The sequence below is a fragment of the Silene latifolia genome, chromosome 9, assembly GCF_048544455.1.
Source record: "Silene latifolia isolate original U9 population chromosome 9, ASM4854445v1, whole genome shotgun sequence".
Lineage (NCBI taxonomy): Eukaryota > Viridiplantae > Streptophyta > Magnoliopsida > Caryophyllales > Caryophyllaceae > Silene > Silene latifolia.
The window spans coordinates 121,143,127-121,167,152 of record NC_133534.1 but is presented as its reverse complement, the minus strand read 5'-3'; the positions used below and the strand labels follow the sequence as shown (position 1 = coordinate 121,167,152).

At 35.6% G+C, this 24,026-nt stretch overlaps 1 long non-coding RNA gene across 1 annotated transcript; it reads left to right on the top strand.

Annotated features, from left to right (window-relative positions):
- Window positions 1-22,457: 22,457 nt before the first annotated feature.
- On the top strand, window positions 22,458-23,141 carry LOC141598260 (uncharacterized). Its single transcript, XR_012523378.1, has 2 exons — window positions 22,458-22,555; window positions 22,975-23,141. It is a non-coding gene; the product is annotated as an uncharacterized LOC141598260 (long non-coding RNA).
- Window positions 23,142-24,026: the final 885 nt, after the last annotated feature.

Genomic DNA, 24,026 nt, shown 5'->3' with positions numbered 1-24,026 from the left:
ATGGACTTTCCATTTTACACAATATGTACCGAAATTATGGGGTGGGTTGGGGTTTGTATTATGTTTTATAATATATAGAAGAAGAATAATCATTAACCTAATTGATAGCCATGCACACCTAGTTGCTTTTGTGAAGAGCATGTTGGTCATGCATTGGCCCCTTTTCCCACCCCCTACCCGGTTTTCCTAGAGCAAAAGGCCAAGGGTTTTTTCCTCTATATTTTCCCTAATATTCACTACAATAATAATGTGTATTCATTCATTTTTTTCAACATCTAAAACTTGTAGATATTTTAGAGATAATATTACTCCTTCTTCCCTCTTCTCTTGACCGAAAAAGCAAGAGACCAAAACAATATTTTGGGTCATTTTTAATAAAATTATTATTGTTCTAGTTCAAATAATATTAGTTTTTAAGAGGTTATATTGGGTATTCATCTTTGGGAGGGATTCTACCTTTGAATCCTTGTTCTTCCATTTGTAAGGAAAGCTCAAGAACAAGTGATTAGGAGAACTCATTTGTGCCCATATATCCGAAAACTCAATGTAAGAATGACGATTTCTTCCCTTTTCTAATTATGTTTGCATGCATAAGATCTAAATTAATTTTATGACTAAATTAATTGTAACATATATGAATATGTTGTATAATGAGATTAATAATTTCTAACAAGTGGTATCATGAGCCTTAGGTTGTTTGCATGCAAATCGGTTATTGTTTTTCCGAGTTATATGATTAACAAACAAAACTTATAAATTTGTGTTTATTATGAAATATCACGAAATTTATTATGCATGTCAAAGTTTCTGGTCCTAAAATGTTTTCGGATATTTTGGTTTAATTTATGGATTTTATTGTTCATCTTATATAATAATGGCATTAAAATGCGATTTTTATGATAAAAATGTCATTTTTGGACTAAAAATAGCTAAACTTCGATTTTTTTAGTGGTTTTTGGATATTTTTTCACATATATTAGCTACCGATGGCCTGTAAATGTTCATGACAAAATGAGTTGTTATGCTCGAAATATAGATTTTTCATGTTAAAATCGTATTTAAATGGGAAAATAGGTTAATATGAGTTATATTTCGAATCTGGTCATATAAATTTAGTATGTTGTCACATGTAATTTTAAAATATGTGTGTAAAATAATTGGCTATAATGAAGTCTTTATGCATGATTTATGAATTTTTGATGAAAAATCACATAAATAGTGACTTTAATTAGTAAAAATTGCTAAAACATACTTCATGGCTAAAGAAAAACGTTAAATGTTGAATTTTATCACATATTCAGATCTAAAATTGAAAACTTGATAAAAATAATTTTTCTCATATTTTTATGGTGATAATTGTTAAAATCGATTAACCGCAACATTGTTTTTCTCGATAAATTTTCTAAATTTTTAACCTAAGTTTTTGAAGATTATGAGTGTCATGGTATTCTTCCAGAATGTTCATGAGTTTAAATTTCAAATTTCAAATTTATTTGAAATTTTAATGATTTAATTTGAAGTTTATGACATAATATTGTTTTTTTTAGGTCCATTTATGAACAATATTAATAAATCTAGGTTAATTATTGTCAAGTGTTAGTGGAGACTAATTTTGAGTCCTAATATGGTTAGGGTAATTAACTAGTACATAAATATGATTTTATGTAATTATTGTGATTTTAAAAGGTTAAATCACGCAAATCCGTAAAAACCGATTAATATACGATATTGGCTTATTAAAGGAGATTTACCATAAAATTGGGCATGTTCATAAATATTAAAATTCTGCATGTTATTTATGATAGTCATAATTTTAATTTTATGTAATTTTTGAATTATGTAATTTTACTTAGTATGACCTTAGTTTTTAATTGGTATTACCCGAAATGTATGGGAATATCGATTCGGTTGTAATTTATTGTGATCTCGTATCACCGTTTTGTAATTTAATAGATTTATTTTTATTTTTAATTACAAATGTATAATAGGAAATTATGTAATTTGTTATATAATTTATTTATTCCGGAGATCCTTGAAGGCGGTGCCACTCGAGAAGACGATCCATTAAAGAAATTGTTGCCTTGAAATGCGTGCCAAGACCGAAGTTCAAGGGACCATATGAGTTGGTTTCCGAATTTGTAATAGTTTATTAGATTTACTATTTTAGGAAGGCCATACTAGGATTTATTTTTATGCTTTGCATTTTATTTACATGTTGCATGCATCGCTAAATCGCCATAACTAAAACATGCATTGTCTTTTTTATCGAGTTTATCGACCGTGTCAATTACAATTATCGTGGTTCACCGCTTTAGTTCACTTAAAACATGATAGATAATAAATTGACATGACCTCTCGCTAAAATAAACAATTGAGACTTAGCCTTACCAAAAAGTAGAAACCATGAAAACCTATTTCGTGAGGGAGTGCACTCGGCCACACGGGGGTACAAACCTTGCTACGTAGGGGAAGTGGGTGATAAATGTCTATCCACCGAATTTATGTTAATTAAGGGTATTTCGGCACACGGTGCCATAAGTTAATATAAATTTGGATCATGGACACATTTATTCGAAATTTGGGTTGAACTCAACGATTGTATTCACGACGATTTCCGGATGTGTTTCGGGCTAGAGATAAATATTAATGTAATTTTATCGACCAAGAGTTCTAAAAGTAGAATCGATTAAAAGGTTAATCCACCAAGTTATGTTAATAAAGGGTATTTCGGCACACCGTGCCCTAAGTTGATATGAATTTGGGTCTTTGAATCATTTATCAAGTTGGGTAGAGGTCACTAGATAAATGCAATAAAACTTGTTTAAATAATATTTACAAGTATTATTATTATTGTGAAAACGACAAATGTTTTATTTCTTCTATTTTCGTTTTGTAGACCACTTGTATTTCTCATAACAAATGGCCGCACCAAACACCAACGCCACACCTCTCACTAATGCTTCATGGCTCCGATCCTTCATGGATCGTTGTAAACTTGAAAAGAATGGGTCAAATTTCTCCATTTGGGATGCCCAACTCAAATTAGCCTCCCAAGGTGACGGCAAGCTTCGTTACCTCACCAAGGCCTCTCCACCTGAACCTAATGCTAGGTCGAGTGCCGCCACTAGGGAAGCATATGAGGCTTACCACAAAGAGTCCGCCGCAATGAAAAATGTGTTTATTTTTGAGATGGAGGCGGATCTCCAAAGGAGAGCCGTTAAAATGGGCACCGCTAATGAAATCTATTCCAAACTTGTGACAATGTTTTCACAAACACCGAGGATCGTCCAATATGAGGTGCCCTCGGCATTCTTTGATCTCGATTTCAAGGAGGGCCAAAAAGTTTGCCCTCATGTGCTCAAATTGTTGGAGCTAGTCGAGACTTTGAAGATTCAAAAAGTTGAAATCCCCAAAGAGCTCATTGTAGATAGGATTCTACACTCCTTATCCAAAGTCAAAGCGTATGTTCAATTCCAGGTGAAGTTTAACATGCAAGACAAGGACGTGTCTCTTGAAGAGTTGCACAAGTTACTTGTGCAAGCCGAAAGAGACATGGGGTTAAATGTTAACCCACCTAAGGATGTGCTTAACATAAGCCCCAAGAGCAAAGGGAAGTTCAAAAAGAATGGGAAAAAGGGTAAGAGGCAAGCTCCCATTGAAGGAAATGTAGATCTATATACATATTTAACATACTCATATATGTCTAATTAATTTGTCATAAATTAAAACGGATCTTATGCATGCAAACAATATAATAAAATAGAGGAGAAATCATGTCCTTACATAGTAGATTTCGGCTATTAGGGCACAAGAGAGATCACCTTTCTCTTCTTGTTCTTGAGCTTTTCCAATGGAAGAACAAAGATCTAAGTGTAAGATCTCTCCCTATGTAATATACCCAAGGCTCCTCTTAATTTAATTAATATTACAAAACTAGTATAATATTAATTGTAGTAGAAAAATGAACCAAAAATATTTATAAACACTTAAGTATTTTCGGTTTTGATGAGAGATAAAGAGAGGATTTTATTTCTCTAGAACTTATATTTTGGATGAGTTGAATGAATAAATAATCTAAAACATTTTAGAGTATTATTAGGTAAAATTATAAGAGAAAACAATGATCATTTTTCCCTTCCCAAAAACCGTGTAAGAGGGGCTTTTGGGTGAGCCAATGCATGGAGAAAATGTTCTTCACAAGGAACAATAGGCTTGCATGGCTAGGTGGCTTTATAATCATTGTGCTTTCCACTAATTACACACAACTTATAATTAGCTAAAACACCTTCTAATTTTCGGCCCTTTGCATAATATGGTGTCCATATTATTTTTGTCAATTGTCTATATGTTACATGTCACATGTCACATATATTTGTTTATGTATTTTTATCATATTAAAAATCAACGTATTAATAAAAATACGTCACATACAAAAATTGACTTAGTAATTTCATAATTACTTATGCCAAAATTTTTACCAATTTATAAATCACAATTGATTGTATTTATAACAATTCATTCAATTTAATTGTTACATTAAACAATCTATTTCATCCGAGTAATTATACGATTTAATTACTCAGACCGTATCTCATTTAATCACATTTCAATATGATACGTAAATTTTACTTCCAAAATCGTCCGTCAATTTTCAAGTAATTTAATTAACTCGTAACATTATACGATTAATTAAATAATCAATTAAGAGTGTTGCCCTTTAGGTATGACCTAGGGGTCAACGATCACCACCGTCACACGACAAGGTCAAACTCTAGTCGACCAATCATTACCGATATATGTTGACCAATTGACAGTAACAATATTACTTCCCAATTGTATTCATTTTAATGAGACTTAAACATGTGATCATCATGATCAACAGTCGTGATCGCATTATTGTCGGAGGACACATATTCCAACAATCTCCCACTTGTCCTCGACAAGTGTGCGTCACCAATTCTCTTGTCCTATTACTATCTCCCACTCAATGCAAGGTGTCTTTCAGGTCGTACTTGCAAGTGATCATATCGAGAGTGGTTTCCTCGATCCGGAGAATAACCGATTGACCGGATTTATCCACTCGGATACCATCCGAGCGTGGCCACGCATTTCGATTCATTACTCCTCGAGTGGCCCGAGATATTGTTATAACCCTGACTAGGGGTGGACAATTCCTATCGCACTCATTCCCTTCGACTAGCCACGACCATCATAACCCAAAATATGCCCATTTGACCCCATTTACGAAGGTCGTAGTAACACAAATCAAAGTTAATCTGAAACTGTGCCATCTTAGGCGAATAGTCTTTAGTCAAAAGAATCGACTCATTTGAATACTATAGTAGCTCTCGCCACGACCAGGCTATATAAATTTGCCAGAACTCTATAAGCGGTCATTAGGCCCGACAAAATGTTCCTAACAGTCTGCCTATGTGATCGACTAGTCATCACACATGACTCTATGGCACTTGAACTTGCCATCAATCGCATCACACTCTAGTCACTTCGAGACGTCACCTCATATAAGTAACTATGGGCAAAAACAATGTTAATCCATGTTCACTTTAACGGGGTTCAATTGTCTCCACAACCCGTTTGGATATAACAATGTACCAAGTGAGTTAATAATAACTCAAACGACAAATGTCGACATCACACTCGGGTAGTCAATATCATATTACAACCTTGTGATGTTCATTATAAGTGTAAACACTTATTGATTGCAATAGAAGTTTAACATCCCATGTGTCCATGTGTTCAAACTTCTTACACTTGCAATTTCCTTCACATTCATGTTCTCATAGCATGAATCTTACCAAGTACACATTAAGGTTCTTGACCTTGTTTTGGTTCTTTAACTTGAAAGAACTTTCTCATCGCTCATCTCATAACGAACGAATTTGCGATGAATAATATAACTTGTACCGATCAAGTATTCCATCCACACACAATGCACTAGGTATGTGTTTTGTAGAGTCTTGTAACAATTGACAAGATTATTAGCATAGTACTTCTCACAAGTCCTAGCTTTATTAGGAAAGATTGTTTTGAATAACTTCTTACTTAACCAAGCATCTTTCCAAAACTTCTCATTTCTCTTTCTGGGCTTGAAAGACTTGGGATTCTCATGAATCCTCATATGTGTTCGGATTTTCTACAATATGTGCAACCTCTTGACACACAATAGAACATTCCGTCAAACACTGAAATCGCTCATCGGATTCTACTTGAGAAATCATGACGTTTCTATTTTGGCTCACCAAGTCTATTATCATGCTCTTATGCATATGATTTATAATTGGACATGTACATGATTATTCTAATGGCGGAAACATTAGTTACTAATAATCATGAGATCAACCGTTCTTAGGTTCAATGAACTACCATGACTGCTAATGGTAATCCCATTTTCATTCATACGAATAACCTACGCGTATGTTGATGTGATGTGTATCTCTTAATACTAATCCAACATCCCATGATGTAATTGGATTCATCATTGTCCATTTTCATCCAGAATTGAAAACTCGAAAGCTTCTTTATGAAGGAAGGTATTAGCTCGTCATTCTTCAATGAGTAATGAGTTTTTATACATTCAAGGATGATAGCTCCCACTAAATTCCATGTCTTCACATGAGAATTTCCTAACTCCCACTCAATTCTACATATTTCGAAATTGACTTCTTAATCGAAATTTGTCAAGAATATAAATATAAATCGCTTTGCCAAGTTACTAGGATAAAACCATATATGTTCCATTATATCCTTTCAAAATGCCTATTTTGAAGTGGTCTCATCTCAACCTTACGGAAAGAGATTTTAAATCTTTAACACACTTATGTCATAATGAAGTGTAGCAATGTCATTATTCAAATATAAACAATATTTAGAATACGTCCTTCGGAATACTCTTTCGGAAGGAGGATTAACCATTTCATAGCGAGGTTAAACAATGACATTTGCGTGGTTAAACGTTGGCTATTGAAGATATCGGAATATCAATCTTTGCAACTTGATCATAACTAGTATGTTACTATGATTCATTTAAGCTCTTAAGTAAAACTCATGATTGAAACTATTGGTCAAATGATTCATAACCTTAGTCAAAAGCTTGTTAAGACTTTACATTAGTCATTTTTCTTCCAAAACTTCTTTTGGTCTCCTCGTGTAGTTATCTTGAGAATAAACTCTTATGATTACTTCACTTGGTCTCTTAAGTCATTTAGAACTAACTTGAGACTATAGATCTCATCTATTTGGTATACTTTGTAAATAGATATACCTTCATTCAAATCATTCTCTCTTGCGTAGATCTTCATTTACACAAGTACACAATTATATCTTGCCTTGTGTGTTGTGTCCTCATTTTTCTCCCACTCTATCTTTAGAATGAATACACTAAGCATTCAAAGATAGCATATGAGACACAAATTAATGATGTTGAAGCAGAAGGAGGACTATCTCATAGTTTGACTAATTGTTATTGATTTCATATGTTTACTTGGTGGTTGACATACCTTTAAGAGAGTTCATAGACTCAAAGTCACTTTATAAATGATCATTCACAAGCCTTAAGCATGTGGTGATATAATGAAACCGGTCATTATAATTGTCTATTAGATCACTTTTAGTGAATAATCTTATGTTTCAAAACGCAAGCATTTAAAGATGAAATTTTAGAACATAAAGGATAAATGATAAAACGGGTGACTTGGGTTTCAAACCAAGTCACCATCATCCAAAATACAAACCATTATCCAAAATACCTTTCCATGTCGAACACGGAAACTTAAAGTTCAAAAAATTCAAAACATAACTTAAAATAAGACAATGAAAAACAAAGCTCCATAAAAGCTATCCTTAGCTTCTTCATGGTTTCTTATGCTTGCTTTTCTTTTCCTTTGTCTTTGCTTGGTGGAGGCCCTATTTACAATAAAAAGGGAAGATACATTATCACAACTTTGCATCATAATACCATAGTTGAATTTAGAAACATAAAAGAAGGTTAGTCATTTACCTACTGGAGTGATCTTTCCAGTTTTGATATCACCAAGGTATTTGGAACAATTCCTCTTCCAATGTCCCATGCCATTACAATAATGGCATTTGTCAAGAGGACCCTTCTTGACTTTGGAGGTGCTAGCTTCACAAGACTTAGCTTTGGTGAATGTGGGAGCTTGCTTTTTACCCTTTCTCCCATTCTTCTTGAACTTCCCCTTACTCTTTGTGCTTATGTTAAGCACATCCTTGGGAGGGTTCACATTTAACCCCATGTCCCTCTCGGCTTGCACAAGTAACTTGTGCAACTCCTCAAGAGACACATCCTTGTCTTGCATATTGAAATTCACCCGGAATTGCACATATGCCTTAACCTTAGACAAGGAGTGTAGAATCCTATCTACGATGAGTTCTTTGGGAATTTCAACCTTTTGAATCTTCAAGGTCTCGACAAGCTCCATGAGTTTGAGCACATGAGGGCTAACCTTTTGGCCCTCTTTGAAGTCGAGATCAAAGAATGCCGCGGCCGCCTCATATTGAACGATCCGCAGAGTTTGTGAAAACATGGTCACAAGTTTGGAGTAAATCTCGTTAGCATTGCCCATTTTAAAGGCTCTCCTTTGGAGTTCCGCCTCCATCGCAAATATTAAGACATTTTTCATTGCGGCGGACTCCTTTTGGTAAGCCTCATAGGCTTCCCTAGTGGCCGCGGTGGACCTAGTGGAGGGCTCGGGTGGAGAGGCCTCGGTAAGGTAACGAAGCTTGTCGTCACCCTCGGCGGCTAATTTGAGTTGGGCATCCCACTCGGAGAAATTTGACCCATTCTTTTCAAGTTTACATCGATCCATAAAGGATCGGAGCCAAGATGAAGTAGCGAGTGGTGTAGCATTAGGAGTTGGTGTTGCCATTGTTATGAATAAGAAGTGTTCTACAAAACAAAATATAAGGAGTAAAACAATTGTCGTTTTAATAATACTCGTAAAAATGTAGGATTTAAACAAGTTATATGCATTTTTCTAGTGACCTCTACCCAACTAGAATAAATGATTCCAAGACCCAAATCCATATTAACTTAGGGCACGGTGTGCCGAAATACCCCTTATTAACATAACTCGGTGGATTAACCTTTTAATCGATTCTACTTTTAGAACTCTTGGTCGATGATGTTTACTTTAATATTCATCTCTAGCCCGAAACACATCCGGAAATCGTCGTGAATACTTTCGTTGAGTACAACCCAAATTTCGAATAAATGTGTCCATAATCCAAACCCATATCAATTTAGGGCACGGTGTGCCGAAATACCCCTCATTAACATGAACTCGGTGGATAAACATTCATCACCCACTTCCCCTACGTAACAAGGTTTGTACCCCGGTGTGGCCGAGTGCACTCCCTCGCGAAATAGGTTTTCATGGTTTCTACTATTTGGTAAGGCTATGTCTCAATTGATTGTTTTAGCGAGAGGTCATGTCAATTTATTATCTATCACGTTTTAAGTGAACTAAAGCGGTGAACTACGATAATTATATTTGACACGGTCGATAAACTCGATAAAATAAGGATGCATGTTTAGTTATGGCGATTTAGCGATGCATGTGACATAAAATAAAATGCAAGCATAAAGATAAATAAATCCTAGTATGGCCTTTCCTAAAATAGAAAAACTCTTTAACTATTACATATTCGGAAACCAACTCCATTGGTCCCTTGAACTTCGGTTGAGGCACGCATCTCGAGGTAACACCGTCTTTATGTATCGCCATTCTTGAAGAAATCCGTCTTTAGGAACTCCGGAATGAATAAAATTACATAATAAATTACATAATTTCCTATTATACATTTGTAACTAAAATAAAATAAATCTATTAAATTACAAAACGGTGATACGAGATCACAATAAAAATTACAACCGAATCGATATTCCCATACATTTCGGGAAATACCAATTAAAATCTAAGGCCATACTAAGTAAAATTACATAATTCAAAATTACATAAATTAAAATTATGACAATCATAAAGAAAATGCAGCATTATATTATGTATGAACATGCTCAATTTTATGCTAAATCGCCTTTTAATTCGCCAATATCGTATATTACTCGGTTTTTACGGATTTGCGTGATTTCAACATTTTATAATCACAAAAATGCATAAACTCATATTTATGCATAAGTTAATTACCCTAACCTCTTAGGACTCAAAATATAGTCTCCACTAGTAATTTGACCATAATTAACTTTTATTTACAAAATTGTTCATAAAAGGACTAAAAATACATAAATAAGCTATTAAACTTCAAATAAATCCAAAAATTTCAAATAAATTCAAAATTTGAAATTTAAATTCATGAACATTCTGGAAAAATCCATGACACTCATAATGTTCAAAATCTTAGGTTAAAAATTTCGAAAATTTTCCGGAAAGACAATGTCGCGGTTTATCGATATTTAAATAAAATAATCATAAAAACAGGGAAAAATTATTTTTATTAACTTTTCAATTTTAGATCTGAAAAATATAATAAAATGCAACATTAGACGTTTTTCCTAAGTCATAGATTATATTTTATTAATTTTCACCAATAATGTCACTATTTATGTCATTTTTCTTCAAAAATTCATAAATCATGCTAAAAGACTTCTTTATAGCCAATTATTTTACACACATCTTGTAAAATTGCATGTGACAACATATAAATTTTCTATGACCAGATTCGAAATTTAAATCATATTAACCTATTTTTCTCTTAAATCCGAATTTAATAATGAAAAATTCATTTTTCGAGCATAACAAGTCCAAAAATTATGAAAATTTACAGGTTATCTCAAAATAATGTATGTAACAACATATCCAAAAACCAAGTGAAAATTCGAAGTATAGCTATTTTTAGACCAAAAATGACATTTTTACTCATAAAATCACATTTAAATGCCATTATTGTAAATTATGAACAATAAAAATCCGAAAAATTAACCAAAATATCCTAAAACACTTTAGAACCAGAAATATTAACATGAAAGTAATTATTTCGTGATATATCATAATAACACAAATTTTACAAGTTTTATTTTGTTATTCATATAACTCGGAAAAACTTTTAACCAATTTGCATGCAAACAACCGTGGCTCATGATACCGATTGAAGGAAATGTAGATCTATATACATATTTAACATACTCATATATGTCTAATTAATTTGTCATAAATTAAAACGGATCTTATGCATGCAAACAATATAATAAAATAGAGGAGAAATCATGTCCTTACATAGTAGATTTCGGCTATTAGGGCACAAGAGAGATCACCTTTCTCTTCTTGTTCTTGAGCTTTTCCAATGGAAGAACAAAGATCTAAGTGTAAGATCTCTCCCTATGTAATATACCCAAGGCTCCTCTTAATTTAATTAATATTACAAAACTAGTATAATATTAATTGTAGTAGAAAAATGAACCAAAAATATTTATAAACACTTAAGTATTTTCGGTTTTGATGAGAGATAAAGAGAGGATTTTATTTCTCTAGAACTTATATTTTGGATGAGTTGAATGAATAAATAATCTAAAACATTTTAGAGTATTATTAGGTAAAATTATAAGAGAAAACAATGATCATTTTTCCCTTCCCAAAAACTGTGTAAGAGGGGCTTTTGGGTGAGCCAATGCATGGAGAAATTGTTCTTCACAAGGAACAATAGGCTTGCATGGCTAGGTGGCTTTATAATCATTGTGCTTTCCACTAATTACACACAACTTATAATTAGCTAAAACACCTTCTAATTTTCGGCCCTTTGCATAATATGGTGTCCATATTATTTTTGTCAATTGTCTATATGTTACATGTCACATGTCACATATATTTGTTTATGTATTTTTATCATATTAAAAATCAACGTATTAATAAAAATACGTCACATACAAAAATTTACTTAGTAATTTCATAATTACTTATGCCAAAATTTTTACCAATTTATAAATCACAATTGATTGTATTTATAACAATTCATTCAATTTAATTGTTACATTAAACAATCTATTTCATCCGAGTAATTATACGATTTAATTACTCAGACCGTATCTCATTTAATCACATTTCAATATGATACGTAAATTTTACTTCCAAAATCGTCCGTCAATTTTCAAGTAATTTAATTAACTCGTAACATTATACGATTAATTAAATAATCAATTAAGAGTGTTGCCCTTTAGGTATGACCTAGGGGGTCAACTGATCACCACCGTCACACGACGATAATGTCAAACTCTAGTCGACCAATCATTACCGATATATGTTGACCAGATTGACAGTAACAATATTACTTCCCAATTGTATTCCTTTTAATGAGACTTAAACATGTGATCATCATGATCAACAGTCGTGATCGCATTATTGTCGGAGGACACATATTCCAACACCCATGTCCACCAAGGCTAAGACTTTTGAAGCTAGCACTTCCAAGACCAAGAAGGGTCCTCTTGACAAATGCCATTATTGTAATGGTGTTGGACATTGGAAAAGGAATTGTTCCAAGTATCTTGGTAACATCAAAGCTGGAAAAATAACTCCAGTAGGTAAATGACTATCCTTTCTTTTATGTTTCTAATTCAACTATGGTATTTTGATACAAAGTTGTGATAATGTATCCCCTTTTTATTGTAAATAAGGCCTCCTCCAAGCAAAGACAAGGGAAAGGAAAAGCAAGCTTGAGAAATCATCAAGGAGCTAGGAGTAGCTTCCAATGAAGCTTGGCTTTTTATTATTGTCTTATTTTAATTTATGTTTTGGATTTATAGAACTATTTTGATTTCCGTGTTCGACATGGAAATGGAATTTGGATCCTTTCTAAACAATGGTTGTATTTTGGATAATGGTGGCTAGGTTTGCAACCCAAGTCACCCCCTTTTATCGTAATTCTTTGTTCTAAAAAATTCGTCTTTATATGCTTGCACATAGAAACATATGATCATCTACTTAAATTTATCCAATAGACAACTATAATGATGGGATTCATTATATGTCCATAAGCTTAAGGCTTGTGTATGATCAATTATAAAGTGATGTTGAGTTGATGAACTCTCCTAAAGGAATGTCAATTACCAAGTACACTCATCAAATTTAAAACTATTAGTCAATCTATGAGATAGTCCTCCTTATACTTCAAAATCATTATTTGTTTCTCATAAGCTATCTTTGAATATCTAGTGTATTTATTCTAAAGATATAGTGGGAGAAAAATGAAGACACAAAGAATACAAAGATAATTTGTATACTTGAGTAAATGAGATCTAAGAAAGAAAGGATGATTTGTATACCTAAATAGAAAATATACACGAATAGATGAGATCTATGGTCTCGAATAGATGAGATCTACATGACAAAAGAGACCAAGTGAAGTAATCAAATGAATATGTTCTTAAGATAACTACACGAGGAGACCAAAAGAAAGTTTTGAAAGAAAATGACTAAAGAAAAAGGGATTTGACTAGTTTATGAACAACTTTTGACCAAGAGTTTCAATATTGATATTTACTTAAGAGCCTAAATGAAACAAAGTTGCATCCTTGAAAATAAATGAGATTTATGACTAAAAGTTGCAAAGAAAGATATGCCGATATCTACAAGAGCTAAGTTAATTGTTAACCATGCTAGTGTCATTACTTAACCTCATTATGAAAATGAAATGGTTAAACCTCCTTCCAGAAAATGGTATTTTGAGAAGGACGTGTATTAAAAGAAATTCACATTTAAATAATGACATTGCTACGCATCATTATAAAATGAATGAGTTAGAGATTAAAAATCTTTTTTCATAAGCTTAAGATTGAAACCTTTTCTAAATAGGTATTTTGAAAAGATATGTTGGGAACATATTTGGTTTTATCTTTATAACTTGGCATAGCAAAATGTATTTCAATTCTTGAAATATTTCGATTGAGTAGTCAATTGCGAAACGTGTGGAATTGAGTGGGAGTTTGAAATTATCATGTGAAGACATGGAATTTAGTGGGAGCAATCATCCTGTAAAATTTATAACTCATTAATCATTGAGAATGACGAGCTAGCACTATCTTTCACAAAGAAGTGTTTGAGTTTTCAATTCTGGATGAAAATGGACTATGATGAATCCAATCACATCATGGGATGTTGGATAAGTATTGAGATATACACATCAAATCAACGAGAAATGTAGGTTATTGATATCGATGAAAATGGAATTACCATAAGCAGTCATGGTCATTCTTTGAACCTAAAAATGGTTGATCATATGATTAAAATTACTAATATTTCCGCCATTAGAATAATCATGCACATGTCCAATAATGAATCATATGCTTAAGAGCATGATGGGTCATTGGCAAGCCATAGAAGATTCGTCATGAATTCTCGAGGAGAACTAATGAGTTGTTCTAGTGTTTGACAGAACACTCTGTTATGTGACAAGAAGTTGCACATATTGAAGTTCGAACACACGTAAGGATTTATGAAAATCCTAAGCTATTCAAGCTAAAAGGAGAAATAAGAAGTTTGAAAAAGATACTTGTTATAGTAAGAAGTTACTCCAACTATTATTTTCTAATATACTAGGACTTATGAGAAGTGCTAGGCTAATCATCTGGACAATTGTTGCAAGACCCTACAAAACGTATACCTAGTGCATTGCGAGTTGGTAGAACACTTGACCAGTGCAAGTTATATCATCCACCACAATTCGTTGGTTATGTGATAAACAACAAGAAAGTTCTTTCAAGATAAAGAGCCTGAACCTAGGTTGGGAACCTAGATGTGCACTTGGTAAGGTTCATGATATGAGAGATAACATGAAAATAAAGAAATATGAAAATCAAGAGTTTGAACACATGGACACATGGTATGTTAAACTCATGTTGCAAACGACTAGTGTTTGCACACTTACGATATACATCACAAGGTTGTAATATGGTATTGACTACCCGAATGTGATGTCGACATTCGTCGTTTGAGTTGTTATTAACTCACCTTATACTTTGTTACATCCAAACGGGTTTTAGAGACAATTGAACCCCGTTAAAGTGAACACGGATTAGCATTGTATTCGCCCATAGTCACTTACATGAGGTGACGTCTCGAAGTGACTAGAGTGTGATGTGATTGATGGCAAGTTCAAGTGCCATAGAGTCATGTGTGATGACTTGTCGATCACATAGGCAGACTGTTAGGAACACTTTGTCGGGCCTTATGACCGCTTATAATGTTCTGGCAAATTTGTATAGCCTGGTCGTGGCAAGAGCTACTATAGTATTCTAACAAGTCGATTATTTTGACAAAAGACTATTCGCTTAAGGTGGCACAGTTTCAGATTAACTTTGATTTATGTTACTACGACCTTCGTAAATGGGGTCAAATGGGCATATTTTGGGTTATGATGGCCGTGGCTAGTCGAAGGGAATAAGTGCAATAGGAATTGTCCACCCCTTGTCAGGGTTATAACAATATCTCAGGGCCACTCGAGGAGTAATTAACTGGAAATGCGTGGCCACGCTCAGAAGGTATATATGGTAGATAAATCCGGTCAATCAGTTATTCTCCAGATCGAGTAAACCACTCTCGATATGATCACTTGCAAGTACGACCTGAAAGACACCTTGCATTGAGTGGGAGATAGTAATAGAACAAGAGAATTGGTGACGCACACTTGTCGAGGACAAGTGGGAGATTGTTGGAATATGTATCCTCCGACAATAATGCGATCACAACTGTCGATCATGATGATCACATGTTTAAGTCTTATTTTAAGAATACATGTGGGAAGTAATATTTTACAGTGAACTGGTCCACACATATCGGTAATGATTGGCGGACTAGAGTTTGACATTACTGTTGTGCAACGGTGGTGATCAGTTGATCCCCTTAGGTCATACCTAAAGGGTAACACTCTTAATTGATTATTTAATTAATCGTATAACGATACAGTTTAATTAAATTACTTAAAATTGACGGACGATTTTGGAAGTAATATTTACGTGTCTCATTGTAATTTGATTAAATTAGATATGGTCTAAGTAATCGAATTGTTTTATTACTTGGATGAAATTGTTGTTTACGGAAATAATTGAAACGGAAACAATATTTTGGGTCATTTTTAATAAAATTAATATTGGTCTAGTTCAAATAATATTAGTTTTTAGGAGGTTATTGATACGTGCATTTTATATAGTCTTTTTAGCCTATTTTATGCACGTATTTCTATGCTTTTATCGTAGTTTATGCTACGAAATGCCCCGAATATGCTACTTTGGGTTATTTTGTCTTATTTGCACGAATGAACCAGAAAGTAGTGAAATCAAGCCTTTTATCGTCCGTTTTGCATGCATTTGGAGGAAGAGTGAATTTGGAGCGGAATTATTGTTGTCTTGGGATGCGTGAAGATGTTTTGGGAGCTAAAAGGACAAGTCAAAGTCAAACTAACGAGATTAATGAGCTTCTGAAGTCAATATTCACTCGATCGAGTACTTTACTAGTCGATCGAGTGCTTTTAGATTTAATAATTAGTCGATCGAGTAGATTATATGGTCGATCGACCAGTTGCTTATTTGTGTTTAGTCGATCGAGCACTTTGTTTGGTCGATCGAGCGGTCTGAGCCTTAGTTTGCTCGATCGAGTGGTTCTAAACCACTTGATCGAGTGGTTTATCCTACGGGCTGGGCTTTTTAGATTTATTTCCGTCATTAGGTTAAATAATTCCTATTTTTGTTATAAATGGGAAGGTAGGACGTCAGTTGTATCTCTCTCTCTTTCTCTCTGACACCACTTACGTTACTTTTACTGCTTCTACTTTGTTCCTCTATTCCGGATTTATTTCAGTAAAATTTCTCTCCCTTTTCCTCTTTAATTTAATGTTTATTTCTCTTCCTCTTTTTATTACTTATGTTCTTTATTTAATTATGTCTAGCTAATTCCTTTAGTATGCTAGAACTAGGGAAGCCGTGGTAGCAATATGTTAGGATTGACATGATTAGATTAGTTTTGCGATAAGAATTGTATTAAGCAATATAATTGTGATTAGGTTGAATGAATGCATGCAGGAGACTGATTTATTTAGTTAACCCCGACCTGGATCGAAAGATTGGAAGGGAAGGCTTGCTTAATTACAATAGGTGATACATAATTAGGGCGAAAGCTAAGTTAGGGAGACCCTAGGGCGATTAGAGACCGAAAGGGTATAATCGTAGGTTTAAGGACCGAAAGGTGACGACCTCGCTCTTCTTATCAATAATTTAATCGACTCAGTTGACCCGATAGTGTAGCTGCCACGGTAGACCGATTCCTAGCATATTTCTCCCTTTTATCTGATTTACCCTTGTATTTCTCCTTTATTTTCTCTTATTCTTTTCCCTCTTGCTTTAATCTCTTTAGTCTAGTCAAAACATTTCAAACCCCCAATTGTGACATTAGACACATAGAATAGACAAGTAGATAGTAAACCGCCTCCCTGTGGAGATCGACCCTACTTACCGCTGACTTCCGTTAGTAGTAGCTAGGTATTTATTTTTGGTACAGAAACGACCGTATCAAATTTTGGCGCCGTTGCCGGGGAGGCAACTATTTTATTTGCTTGTTTATTTTTGTCTGTCTTTAGCCTCAAGGGACTAATTCCTTGAGGCAGTTCTCATCTTTTTCTTTAGTGTTGTTTTGATAGGTCCTACAGGTCCTACCTAGACAATTCTAGGTAAAAGATCGTCAAAGGGAAGGCTTGAGTACCTTTGATCTTGGCTATGGAGAGCAATGAAATGTCATCTTGGTTCGTTTTGGATGACAATTTTGATGATGATAATGGATACGGTGAATCACCCCTATTCAAAGCCGAGTTGGATGCGCTTGAGGCTGCGATTTACGGGATGAAATCCACTGAGGAGGGTGACAAGGAAGCAGCTGAGTCGGTAATTGCTCCTAGCACGGAAGAGGTAATATCTTCCTTTGTCAATGATTCCGTCATTAAGAGCGACCAACCCGAGGTAGTAGACGATAATTCTATTATTGTTTGTTTAAATAGTACTTTGCCTTACTTGACTTATGCTTCGCATTTTAATGCTTTACCCCTCCCCAGTAGGTCAATTAATTTAACGATCTTTCACCGTACTTATCATCACAAAATTGTTAATCTGAAATGGAGCCCTAGATTATCATTAATTGCTCCCGAGTTCCTTTATTTTGTTGATAAATTTAGGAGCTCTCATAGGAAATTTGTTAGACTTAAATGTTTATATACTTTTATTTCCTACTTCTTTATTCCACTGTGGTGCTACTTACATTTCTTTGTAGCACATGCGCAGATTTATGATTTAATGCTGCGCTTTTTGAGCTGTTTTGATTGTGACTAATTAGAGAGGCTCGAAGAAAAAGAAGGTCGAGCTGGGACCTGACTGAAGCTAGCGCTACCCGGGGGGCAACCCGGAGTTTTTATTTTGCATTTTTTATTTCATTTTAGTTGTAATAAATGGTTTTCATACCATAGACTATCTCAGTATGCTTGTTTAGTTAGTTTGCGGGCTGTTTTTAATTGCGTTTTGCAGGAACACACTAAGGATCACTCGATCGAGTACTTTTTATACTCGATCGAGCACTTTTGTTGCTAAATCCACTCGATCGAGTGATTATTTTACTCGATCGAGCACCTGCAAAAAGAGAACTACTCGATCGACTGCTATTCTTCTCGATCGAGTAGTTTTAGACACCCAGTTCACTCGATCGACCACTGTTCGACTGCTATCGAGTGTTATTGACTTGGATTCGCTTCCCGTGATGATATTTGGGCTATTTAGCGACCTCCTACGTTGCTGGCTGGTTTGGGGAGGTCCCTTATTCGCGCAATCTTGTAAGTTTTCCGTATTTTCTTCTCTTCCTCTTTTAGTTTACATTTTCTTTCCATGTTTTGGTACAATGGGGGCATTGTACGGTTTGGTTTGGGGAGGTTATGCATCCATATCTGTGTCTGCATATTGTTTTTATTGCATTTCTGTTATCATATTTAATTTATTTATGCATTGTCTGTTATTTTTATAAAATTCAAAAAAATCACATAAAAATTAAAAAATTAGATAAAATTCAAAAATTTCACGTTTATTTTAGCATGTAGGTTGAGTCGGAACGGTTGATTTCAATGATGATATTGCACTATTATCTGTCTTTTTGCTTAAGCCTTGCATTAAACTGTTATCTTCTTAGCTTTGTCTTTTGCATATCTACGAGTTAATGTTAAAATTTAGCTGAACGAATAGACTTGACCTAAAATTTTGGCAACCTACTTACAATCTCTAAGGATTAGAGCCTTATAAACTGGTGTCATTTGTGACCGGTTTCATGTAGGATTGTGAGTAGTTACTCCTTGCATAGCATGTTTATTAATTTGCACGTATATGAAATTCAATTGCTTTTTGCCTACATACATTCGGGTTAGTGGTTGGAGTCACATGCAGGGAGGTGCTTACAATTTCCCTTTCTTTCATTTCTACCCATTTAAACTCCACATTAGCCAAATTTACATGTTGACCCTTAGCCACATTCCAAATTTAGCCTGCCCTGTCAAGCTAGTTTAGATTGTTCTGCGGTATATTGTCTATTGTATCAAGTTTGGCGCGTATTCTGTTGATTCGGAGTTGGTATTTTATGAAGAAGGGGAGGATGATGAAAAAAAGACGTGAAAGAAAAAAAAAAGGGAAAAAAAAGAAGAAATTCGAAAAAAAAAACAAGAAAAGAAATAAAAGAAGAAACCGTGAGAAAGAAAAATCAAAAGAAAAAAAAAGATGTTGTTTGATGAGACGGTTTCGCTCCTATGCTTTATTTACATTTATTGAGGAGTACTTCCAGTTCGGTTTGGTGAGTTTTATGCCAAGTGAAGGGCATTGTGCTTATTTAATAATTGAGTTGGAAATGGATGTTGTCATATGGTTCTGTTTAGGAACTAGCTTGATCACCTATACCTCCACATTCCCATAATTGTTTTGCCTTTTCTTACCCATTGCCTCACTTTACTATATTTTTGTAAGCCCTCGGCTGTGACAGGACCTTGTTTGGTTGGAATGTGTGTACGGTAGCTAGAATTGTCTATCATATTAGTTGCATGCATGCTTATGTGGGTCATAGTCTAGGTGAGCGACTATTTTTCTTTCTCTCTTACATATATATGTTCACCCTTTGCTTCATGAGAGAAGAGTGACCCGTGAGAGTCCATTATTAAAGGTCTTGCAAGATCGACGGTTCAGCTACTTTTATAACATTTTACAACTCGTTTGCATTTGACTGTTTGCTATAAGTGTTAGTTTGCTTGCATTAAATTGGTTTAAGTGGCCATTTGTAGCTAGCTCTGAGTTATCTTTTCCATTCCATTAGTTTGCATTTAGTTTACTCGAGGACGAGTAAAGGTTTGGTTTGGGGAGATTTGATACGTGCATTTTATATAGTCTTTTTAGCCTATTTTATGAACGTATTTCTATGCTTTTATCGTAGTTTATGCTACGATATGCCCCGAATATGCTACTTTGGGTTATTTTGTCTTATTTGCAGGAATGAACCAGAAAGTAGTGAAATTAAGCCTTTTATCGTCCGTTTTGCATGCATTTGGAGGAAGAGTGAATTTGGAGCGGAATTATTGCTATCTTGGGATGCGTGAAGATGTTTCGGGAGCTAAAAGGACAAGTCAAAGTCAAACTAACGAGATTAATGAGCTGCTGAAGTCAAGATTCACTCGATCGAGTACTTTACTAGTCGTTCGAGTGGTTTTAGATTTAATAATTAGTCGATCGAGTAGATTATATGGTCGATCGACCAGTTGCTTATTTGTGTTTAGTCGATCGAGCACTTTGTTTGGTCGATCGAGCTGTCTGAGCCTTAGTTTGCTCGATCGAGTGGTTCTAAACCACTCGATCGAGTGGTTTATCCCACGGGCTGGGCTTTTTAGGTTTATTTCCGTCATTAGGCTAAATAATTCCTATTTTTCTTATAAATAGGAAGGTAGGACGTCAGTTGTATCTCTCTCTCTTTCTCTCCGACACCACTTACGTTACTTTTACTGCTCCTACTTTGTTCCTCTATTCCGGATATATTTCGGTAACATTTCTCTCCCTTTTCCTTTTTAATTTAATGTTTATTTGTAATACCCCGTATTTTATTATTGTTTGGGCGAGTTTTATTATTTTATGGTAGCGTAAAGGTAATGGTAAAAGCGTAAAAATAATTGTTTAATTTATATCGCGAGATGAGTCGGGTTTATAATTGAGTGGCATTTTTGGGTCGAGGGGTCATAGCCCATTTACCCACTTATTACCCATTTACCCACCTACCATTTTACCTCACCAAACCCTAAAATCAAACCCTTTTACACCTTTAAAACCCTAGTCCCCTCCCTACCGTCATTTTGACATCACAAACATCAACCCCTTATTCCTTTCTCGATCAAGCCTTTTACACGGCCAAAGAGAGCACGCCGGTGAGTGTGGAGGGAGTAGGGACTGCCAGGAGTCTAGGGGAGCCTTTGCTAGTGGTCGAGGGTGGTTATACTGGCCGGAAAAGCACAGGTCGACGGCCGTCATAGGTAAGGGTTCCCGTTTTCATTTCTGTCCCACTGTTTTGTATTGTGTTATGCGTCTTTTAGGGACTGTTGTGGTGGTCGTGTGGTGGTGGGATGTGTTGTGGGTGTAGAGTCGAGTCGGGTGGTGGTGGTTAGAGTGGTGGTCGTTGCTGGTGGTGGTTGCAGTGGTGGTGTTTAGGTGTCGGGGTCGGTGGGGTGTTTTTGGTAGCATTTCAGACATAGGAAAAGGGGTGGCACCACCGTGGACTCGGGGGAGGTCGAATCGGTGGTGCCACGTGTGTCAGAGTCGCCGTGCGACGGTGGTGGCAATGGTGGTGGTTGGTAAGGTGGCAGGGGAGTGTCGTGGTGGCTGTAGGGTTAAAAAGGGGGGCTGTTCATGGCGTTTTGGTGGCGGCTGGGTGTGAACAGGGGGTATTGGTGGTGGTGGCTCTGACCGCCGGCGTGGGTCGACCACGTTGGTGGTGGTAGGAGGTGACTAGGCCAGACCTGGTGTCAAGCCTGGTGGTCGGCGGTGAGGATTGGTGGCTGACGGGAGAGTTGAGGCGGGTTGAAAAGGGGGTGTTTGGAAGTCGGGTTGGATTCTTGTATTTTGGGTCTTTTGTTGCGATTTTTATTTTAATGAGTCGGGAATGTGTATACTTCTAATATTTACATTATTAGTTTGATTATTAAGTTAATTTTAAGTAGCGGTGACGGAATAATGTATTTTAGCCTTTGAGTCGGGATTTTATTTCGGGAAAGTTACTATTTTTAGTAACTTGCTATTTTTGGTAATTGCTAATTTGGGAAACTTCCCATTTTAGGAAACTTTCTATTTTGAGTAACTTATATTTTTAGTAATTTCTAAATTGGGAAGGTTTCTACTTATAGTAACTTTTGATTATGGGAACGGGATTAGTAAGAGAATTAATTATGCTATATATATATGTTAGGTGGCGAATTTCGGGTGGAATACTTCTGATCTGCAGTTAGCTTATCACCGCTATTTGAGGTAGGGGAATACACTGATTGAATTTTATGATTATAAAGAGTTGACATGTTTGGAATTATATGACATACCTGACTATCTTATTTATCCTGTTGAGCATTGCTGTTTCATACATTTCATACATTCCATTGCATTGGAGTTGGAGTTGGAGTTGGAGGAGATGAGATTGTTGTGATTAAGGCCCAGGCGGGTTCTGCAGGACTTGCCCTGGTGTCCTCCGCTGCGAGCGGGCAGATCGACTACGGTCGATATATATAGTCTACCGGGGATCGGTATGGCTGGGCGTGCCGGGGATGTGTGTGATGGAGTTGATTGGAGGAGCATAGCATTGCATTCTTTATTATATCGTATTACCTACTCAACCTCGCGGTTGACCCTGTGTATTCGTGTATGCCTGTGATGATCCTTTTAATGGGGAGCAGATTGACAGGTTGTTGAGACATTGGGAGCTGGCAGGGAGAGAGCATGGATCACCTGACTTAGAGCTAGCTCACCTTTATTTTGTTTAGTTGTCAGACTTTATTTTTATTTAAGACATGTGTTATTTCCGTTGTAAACATTATAACCTTTTTAATTTAAAGTACTGTTATCTTTCCCTTTGTTATCTACTGCCTCGGATTTCCGAGATGGTAACGCCCTTCTTTATCTGAGGAGTCCTAGTTCAGGCCCTTAAATAAATGGGGGTGTTACAAAGTGGTATCGTCAGCGAACGATCTTCGTGCCTAAACCAATGAATCCAATGAATATAGGAAGAGTCTAAATAAAATGAACCCCGGGACGAAACTGTTAGGAGCACACTAAAGGTAAGGGATGAGTTAGGGGCCCCCTCACACCGAACCATTGGCCCTCTCGGTTTGACCCGGAACCCCGAGTGCATATGAGAGGAAGGGTAGAGAAGTTGCATGATATTGAGCATAACTCCATATATTATTGCCTAAGTATTAACTGATTGATATGATAATTATTGCATAAAGAGTTGATAGGAGGTTGTGGCATAATACTTTGCATGTTTTAAGGTTGATTTATACTTATACATCTATAAAGTTGTGTCAGAAGGCTATGTCTAGTGATATGCGGTTATGTGATCCCTAAGCCATGCTAGATAGACAAGTAAGATAAGAGTAAAAGAATTGGCTAGAATTGCCAAAGTGTTTTGTGTTGCAGCTAATTCCTAAAATTCTCTTGTAGTCATGCCTCCAAGAAGGAACACGGCTGTAAACATCACCCAGGAAGAGTTAGACCGGCTACTGGCGGAGAATGAGGCCCTAAAGACCAAAAGAATGGACCCTGCTAAGATGAGTACAATAGTGGTGAGGCATAACCCTACCATCTTCACCGGAGAGGGGGAACCTCACTTGCTGGGAGATTGGTGTCGGGAGTTCACCAACCTATTCGAGCTGATAGCTTGTCCTGAAGAGCTGCAAGTAGACCAAGCTGCACACTACCTCAGGGCTACAGCTGGGGAGTGGTGGAA